At 43.3% G+C, this 8,748-nt stretch overlaps 1 protein-coding gene and 1 pseudogene across 1 annotated transcript in view; both read left to right on the forward strand.

Annotated features, from left to right (window-relative positions):
* The window catches only part of LOC116543866 (zinc finger protein 429-like), a 785,602-nt gene that overhangs the window by 388,190 nt on the left and 388,664 nt on the right, over positions 1-8,748 (forward strand). The gene's annotated exons all lie outside the window — the stretch shown is intronic.
* LOC116543875 lies at positions 7,449-8,389 on the forward strand (annotated as a pseudogene).

An 8,748-nucleotide genomic window follows, 5' to 3' on the forward strand; every position in this document is an offset into this window, starting at 1 on the left:
AAACTCTGTCTAAAAAAAAAAAAAAAAAAAAAAAGGAGAAAAAGCCTGAAGATTTTTGACAGTGGAATATAAAAGGGTTTTCTTTTTTTCTTTTTTTTTTTTTTACTTTTCTCTCATGTAAAATATTTACAAATAGAAAACAAGTATTTTTAAAAGTGCCATCCACTACTCTGTGAAAAAATGATTATATACTGTTTCTGAAAGGTACAATAAAGGACAAAAATAGTTGATAACGTGAATTGAAGGGGAGAAATTGGCTTTGGGGAATGCTGAAAAGAAACTGGGAATTTGGCCGGGCGCGGTGGCTCACGCCTGTAATCCCAGCACTTTGGGAGGCCGAGGCGGGTGGATCACGAGGTCAAGAGATCGAGACCATCCTGGTCAACATGGTGAAACCCCGTCTCTACTAAAACTACAAAAAATTAGCTGGGCATGGTGGCGTGTGCCTGTAGTCCCAGCTACTCAGGAGGCTGAGGCAGGAGAATTGCCTGAACCCAGGAGGCGGAGGTTGCGGTGAGCCGAGATCGCGCCATTGCACTCCAGCCTGGGTAACAAGAGCGAAACTCCGTCTCAAAAAAAAAAAAAAAAAAAAAGAAACTGGGAATTTAAGATTTTACTGCAAGCCTATCAAGTTCTGGCAGGGCCGAATAGAACAGAGTAATGGATTGGAGACCCTGCTTCCCACAAATTTGGAAAATGCAGGGGGACACAAGTGTCTCTGATTAAAGTTAAAATAATTAAATAGCAGGTAATTAGACTGAAGTGGCTCTTGATCTAGGTTCCTACATAACAACAACAAAATCTAGCTCAAATGTCTTTTTTGTAAGTTACTACCTTAAGACAAAACAAAATTCAGGCTTAATCAACCATAAATCTCGAATTAATCTGATTACATAAGCAAAAAATGTTCCCCTGAACACTGCAAATAAAGCAACTACCCAACTGTACCAAATCTAAAATTTAACGTGCTTTGCTTAATCACAAACCTTTTAGAAGCCTTTTCAAGACCTTCTGGTAGCCCAAAAACCACAAACCATCTGCAATGGTGGCTCACGCCTGTAATCCCAACATTTTGGGAGGCCGAGGCAGGCAGATCACCTGAGGTTGGCTGTTCTAGAACAGCCTGACCAACGTGGAGAAACCCCGTCTCTACTAAAAAATAAAATAAAATAAAATATTAGCATGCCTGTAATCCCGGCTACTCGGGAGGCTGAGGCAGGAGAATCGCTTAAACTCAGGAGGGGAGGTTTCGGTGAGCAGAGATCACGCCATTGCACTCCAGCCTGGGCAACAAGAATGAAACTCCGTCTCAAAACAAAAGAAAACAAACCCACAAACCATGTCCGGAAACTGTCCCATTGATTAATCATTGTTTGTGCTTATTAAGGTTTTTTTTTGAGACCAAGTTTAACTATCCACCAGGCTAGAGCACAGTGACGACGGATATTGGCTCACTGCATCCTCCGCCTCCCGGGTTGAAACCGTTTTCCTGCCTCAGTCTTCCGAGTAGCTGAGAGGGACTACAGGTGTGCGCCACCACTGCCGGCTAATTTATTTATTTATTTATTTTGGTATTTTTAGTAGAGACAAGGTTTCTCCATGTTGGTCAGGATGGTCTGGAACTTCCGACCTCCCAAAGTGCTGAAATTGCAGGCGTGAATCAACGCGCCCTGCCAATTTTTGTATTTTTAGTAGAGACGGTGTTTCACCATGTTGGTCAGGCTGCTCTCGAACTCCTGACCTCGTGATCCGTTCCCCCTTGGCCTCCCAAAGTGCTGGGATTACAGGCGTGATCCACTGCGCCCGACCATATTAACTCTTTAATTTTTCTTTTTTTTTTTAAGACGGGGTATCACCATGTTGGTCAGGCTGGCCTTGAACTCCCGACCTCAGGTGATCCGCCCGCCTTGGCCTCCAAAGTGCTTGGATTACAGACGTGAGCCACCACGCCCGGCCCCCTTTTTTATTGGCTTTTTTTTTTTTTTTTTTTTTTTTTGAGATGGAGTTTCGCTCTTGTTACCCAGGCTGGAGTGCAATGGCTCGATCTCGGCTCACCGCAACCTCCGCCTCCTGGGTTCAGGCAATTCTCCTGCCTCAGCCTCCTGAGTAGCTGGGATTACAGGCACGCGCCACCATGCCCAGCTAATTTTTTGTAGTTTTAGTAGAGACGGGGTTTCACCATGTTGACCAGGATGGTCTCGATCTCTTGACCTCGTGATTCACCCGCCTCGGCCTCCCAAAGTGCTGGGATTACAGGCGTGAGCCATCGCGCCCGGCCAACTCGTTGTTTTAATGGTGCTTCAGTTTCTTTTTAAAGCAGGGACTGGGGACCCCAGACCACTGCTCCTTCCACGCAGGAGCCCTGCACACCCAGTCGGGGTCTTGCCCTGATTACCTTCCCCTCATCACCTCACAACCTGGGGAAGATGCGGGGCTGCGGGCGCAGAGCTAAAGCCGCTGTGCTGAAACGGGAAAGGACATCTGGGGTCCCTGCACCGGGGGAGACAGAGGGCTGAGCTGCGGGAAATTGGGGCTCACAGACTCCATCCCGCCACCGCCATTTCTGGCCGTTTCCGAAGAGGTCTCCCCAGTCTTGTGACGCCCTGCCTTGCACACTCACCATTTCTCGGCTTCAGAAATGTCCTGGAGTCTATGAATCTTCCAACACCATGAAGTCACAGAGCGACGGAAGCTGAGGCTGTGGCAGAATCACTGAGACCGCCCGGAAAGAGAACACAGGGAAGCGAAGAAGTAAACTGATCTCCGAGTGGAGCCAGAGACAAAGTCCCCGCCAGACACTGGGAGCCGCCCCTTCCTCTCTGACTGTGAACCTGATTGGACAGTTCCCTCCCCGGCGCCCTCAATGGATCGACCTACGGGTCTGCGCTCTCAGGCGTTGAATGACAGAAGACGAGACATTGCACTAAATAAGGCGACGATGACAGGTGTGGTGGCTTAACCTGTAATCCCAGCCACTTGGAAAGTTGAGGCAGAAGAATCGCTTGAACCCAGGAGGCAGAAGTAGCAGTGAGCCAAGATTGTGCCATTGTCCTCCAGGGTGGACAAGTGAGCAAGACAAAACCTAAAAACAATTAAAAAGCAAATTGGCAGCTTTAAATTTTTTTAAAGAAAGACAAGCAAAATACTGGCTCCTTTATCTTTGTTGCTTGCTTGTAGGCGCCTTTCCAGATGCTGGTTTCTGTCTCCCATGACATATAGTGCTGAAAGTAAGGGTGGTATACTTTGGAATGACAGTTTGAGTCTGCTGAGACCAAAGATAGATGTTTCAGCAGTCGACAGACTGCAGTACCACAGGGAAGGAAAAAAAAAAAAAAAAGCAAAACAAAAAGGTATAGCAAGTGATGACTAAATATTCAGAAATAAGATAAATAATTTTGTTTAAATAAAAATAAACACAAAATTTCAGACAAAACACATTCTAGGAACATGTTTGAGAGCCTCTCAGAACCTCTGACCCAAATAATTTTTCAAAGTATGCCAGGAGAAAGCCATATTATAAAGAATGGGACAGGTAACTTTTATTGATGTTCAAATTTTAATAAAAGATTACAATGTATATAAAATAGGGCGATGTGGTTTCAACAAAATATAAAATTTTCAGAAAGAAAAAATAATGTACACATTAATTTTAAAAATTGAAAATAAATTGAATAATAATAAGTGAACTATGAACACAGAGCACTAGATAAAATCAGAAAACTGGAAATAACAAAAACATTCAAAATATCAGAAAAACAGGCCCGGCGAAGTGAGTCATGCCTGTAACCCCAGCCCTTTGGGAGGCCGAGACAGGCGGATCACGAGGTCAGGAGATGGAGACTATTCTGGCCAACATGGTGAAACCCCATTTCTACTAAAATTACAAAAGTTAGTTGGGTGTGGTGGCAGGCGGCTATAATCCCAGCTACTTGGGAGGTTGAGGCAGGAGAATCACTCGAACCCGGAAGACGGAGATTGCAGTGAGCTGAGATTGCGCCACTGCACTCCAGCCTGACAGAGCAAGACTCTGTCTTTAAAAAAAAAGAAGAAGAAAAAAGAAAAACAGAAGTTATAGAGGTAAAAACGAATAACCGAAAAATCTTTAAAACATGACGCAAAATTGGTGACAACCCAAATTGGGAAAAAGAATTTTAAAAAAATTTTTTTAAATGACACAAAAATGAAGAAGCTCAACAAACAAACTAGGATACGAAGATATTTATATTAAACAGATATGTAAGCACAATTTTAAAAGTCATAGAAAAGAGAATCTTAGGAGCTACAAGATAAAAGTGATGTGTTGGCCGGGCACGGTAGCCCACGCATGTAAACACTGCACATTGGGAGGCCCAGGTGTAGGATCACCTGAGGTCGGGAGTTCAAGACCAGCCTAACCAACATGGAGAAACTCCATCTCTACTAAAAATACAAACTTAGCTAGTCGTGATGGTGTATCTCTGTAATCCCAGCAACTGGTAAGGCTGAGGCAGGAGAAACGCTTGAACCCGGGAGAGAGAGGCTGCAGTGAGCTGAGATCACGCTATTGCACTCCAGCCTGGGCAAGAAGAGCAAAACTCTGTCTCGATAAATAAATAAATAATGTGTTATTTGCAAGAATGCTCTTATGAGATAGCCATTGGATTCTCCAAAAAATTTTTTGCAGGCCAGAAGAAAACTGTGATATAGTCAAAGTTCTGAAAAAGAAAAATAGCTATCAAATAAGTATAATACCATCACCAAATCTGTCTTGCCAAAAAAAAAAAAAACAACTTTAAAACTAACCAAATTCTAAAAAAGTATATTGACACTGCCTTAAATGTAAAAGATGCAAAGAATCAAATAGAACAAGAAATACAGATTAGTAAGTCTCTTTGTTTCAGAAAACTTTCCAATTAAGAGACATATGTTTAATAAGAAATGTATTTAAAATTATTAAAAACCAAAATCCAGTTTGCCTGTCTACAAGGGTCAGCTGCCATCTAATGATAAAAAAAATACTGAAGGTGGGAAGACGGATTCAGACATTGCATGCAAATATTAACCAAATGAGAGCAGAAGAGTTCAAAATCATATTATAAGAGCTACATCTTAAGTCAAAAATTGTCGGCCGGGCGCGGTGGCTCACGCCTGTAATCCCAGCACTTTGGGAGGCCAAGGCCGGCGGATCACAAAGTCAAGAAATTGAGACCATCCTAGCCAACATGGTGAAACCCCATCTCTACTAAAAATACAAAAAAATTAGCCAAGCATGGTGGCATGTGCCTGTGGTCCCAGCTACTCAGGAGGCTGAGGCAGAAGAATCACTTGAACCCAGGAGGCAGAGGTTGCAGGGAGCCAAGATTGCATCACAGCACTCTAGCCTGGTGACAGAGCAAGACTCCATCTAAAAAAACAAAACAAAACAAACAAAAAAAACCTGTCACATGTTATATAAAGTACTTTAAGTCAAAACTGCAAAGAGACAAAGAAGGACATTAAACAATAATAAATTTATTTACTGGGAATCTATGACAAATTTGTGTGTGTGTGTGTGTCTGTGCACATGTGAATGTCACACTAAGGTTCCAAATATATAAAGCAAATATTGACAGACTGGAAGAAACATCTAGAAAAAAAATAATAGTAGGACATTTTATTACCCCACTTTCTACAATCAAAATAAAACAAGGCCAAGTGCGGTGGTTCATGCCTCTAATCCTAGCATTTTTGGAGGCCAAGTTGGAGAGGATCATGAGGTCAGGAGTTCAAGACCATCCTGGCCAACATGGTGAAACCCCATCTCTACTAAAAAAATACAAAAATTAGATGGGCATGGTGGCTCGTGACTGTAATCTCAGCTACTTGGGAGGCTCAGGTAGGAGAATTGCTTGAACTGGGACCTGGGACGTGGAGGTTACAGTGATCAGAGATTGTGACACTGCACTCCAGCCTGGGCTACATGGTGAGACTCCATCTCAAATAAATAAATAAATAAAAATAAAACAAGACAGAATAAATATTAGAAAGTGAAGAGAGGAATTGAAAGCAGTATAATATACTTATTATTCTTTTCTCTCTTTATTATTTATTTTTTGTTTTAGAGATGGGGTTTCACCATGTTGGCCAGGCTGGTCTTGAACTCCTGACCTCATGATCCACCTGCCTCAGCCTCCCAAAGTGCTGGGATTACAGGTGTGCGCCACTGCACCCGGCCTATAATTATTTTTAATAGAGAAACAGAGAAGACTCCTCAACAATATCAGAAAATCCATCCTTCTGAATAGCTTATAAAACATTCTCTTTGAGAGACCACGTTAGGCCAAAGAGTCTTAAAATTTTGTTAAAATTGACATTTTATGGATTACATTCTGTGACCAAAATGGAATAAAAGTATAAAATAGAAAAAAGGTTGGGTGTGGTGGCTGACACCTGTAATGTCAGCATTTTGGGAGGCAGAGGAGGGCAGATCACCTGAGGTCGGAAGTCCGAGAACAGCCTGACAAACATGAAGAAACCCGTCTCTACTAAAAATACAAAATTAGCCAGGCATCGTGGCACATGCCTGTAGCCTCAGCTACTCATAAGACTGAGGCAGGAGAATTGCTTGAACCCGGGAGGTGGAGGTAGAGGTGAGCCGAAATTATTCCATTGCACTCCAGCCTGGGCAACGAGCAAAACCTGATCTCACACCCCTCCCAAAACAAAAAATAACAACAAAAAAATAGTTAAAAATGTACCAGTACATAGAAATATAACAACACACTCATCAGCATGCTCCGGTTCAAAGGTTGAAATAATATTTTGAAGATATTCCTAATGCTCAATGCAATGTACAGATTTAATGCAATGTTTTTCAAAATTTGTCACTCCATTTTTGGACTTTCCAAAATAGAAGCTCAGGATATTTATTATACCTAGCACAGTCTTTTATTTTTATTTATTTATTTATTTTAAGATGGGGTTTCACCATGTTGGTCAGGCTGATCTTGAACTCCCGATCTCAGGTGATCCGCCTGCCTTGGCCTCCAAAGTACTTGGATTACAGGCGTGAGCCACCATGCCCGGCCGGACCTAGCACAGTCTTAAATGCTACATAGTGGTTGGACACAGTGGCTCATGTCTGTAATTCTACAGCTTTAGGAAGCCAAGGCAGTCAGATCACTTGAGACAGGGACAGCCTGAGAAACATAGACTCTGCATATTAAACAGAGAAATGTTATAATAGTTCATTATGTTGTATAAGATAATTTGTAATATCTATAAGAAACTGGAAAATACAGCAGTATAGGTTTCGTTCAAGTTACGAGCTTAAAATATATTGTTTTAACATTAAGATGTTTTATGTAATCTCCATATTTCTAGATAGTTACATTATAGTTATAGAAAGTATGCAAAACAAAATAAAAAAGGAATCAAAACATGTCACAGCAAAGTTAAACAAAAATTAAGAAAGTAAAACAGGACTTTTGGCTTTGGGCTCAGAGGAGGCCAAGGTGCAACTTTCTTCGGTCGTCCCGAATCCGGGTTCATCGGACACCAGCCGCCTCCACCATGCCGCCGAAGTTCGACCCCAAGGAGATCAAAGTTGTATACCTGAGGTGCACTGGGGGTGAAGTCGGTGCCACTTCTGCACTTTCCCCCAAGATCGGTCCTCTGGATCTGTCTCCAAAAAAGATTGGTGATGACATTGCCAAGGCAACGGGTGACTGGAAGGGCCTGAGGATTACAGTGAATCTGACCGTTCAGCACAGACAGGCCCAGATTGAGGTGGTGCCTTCTGCCTCTGCCCTGATCATCAAAGCCCTTAAGGAACCACCAAGAGACCGAAAGAAACAGAAAAATATTAAACACAGCGGGAATATCACTTTCGATGAGATTGTCAACATTGCTCGACAGATGCGGCACTAATCTTTAGCCAGAAAACTCTCTGGAACCATTAAAGAGATCCTGGGGACTGCCCAGTCTGTGGGCTATAATGCTGATGGCCGCCACCCTCACGACATCATAGATGACATCAACAGTGGTGCTGTGGAATGCCCAGCTAGTTAAGAAGCACAAAGGAAAATATCTCAATAAAGGTCATTTAGGCCGGGCGCGGTGGCTCACGCCTGTAATCCCAGCACTTTGGGAGGCCGAGGCGGGTGGATCACGAGGTCAAGAGATCGAGACCATCCTGGTCAACATGGTGACACCCCGTCTCTACTAAAAATACAAAACATTAGCTGGGCATGGTGGCGCGTGCCTGTAGTCCCAGCTACTCAGGAGGCTGAGGCAGGAGAATTGCCTGAACCCAGGAGGCGGAGGTTGTGGTGAGCCGAGATCACGCCATTGCACTCCAGCCTGGGTAACAAGAGCAAAACTCCATCTCAAAAAAAAAAAAAAAAAAATTTAACAACTGGTGGAAAAAAAAGTAAAACAGGAAATGAGAAAAAACATGTCTTCAAGAAACACATAAAAACAGCATCAATGGGGTGGTTTCTGCAGATCAGTATACTTAGTCTTTCCCCTGTTGGCTCTAAGCAATCCCGGCGGTACAGATTTATGGAATTTCCTCCTGTGCAGCACGCCCCCTCTACCAAGCGGCAGCCACAGTGCTTTGTTAAGTGGTTCCTGGATCTTGTGTATCCTGACTTGGTGAGATTACCCCCCATCAGACAATTTATAAGAGTGTTCCCACTGGGCGGCCGGGCGCGGTGGCTCACACCTGTAATCCCAGCACTTTAGGAGGCCAAGGCGGGTGGATCACGAGGTCAAGAGATCGAGGCCAAC

Source organism: Sapajus apella, unplaced genomic scaffold (assembly GCF_009761245.1).
Source record: "Sapajus apella isolate SASKATOON/1434 unplaced genomic scaffold, GSC_monkey_1.0 scaffold199, whole genome shotgun sequence".
Lineage (NCBI taxonomy): Eukaryota > Metazoa > Chordata > Mammalia > Primates > Cebidae > Sapajus > Sapajus apella.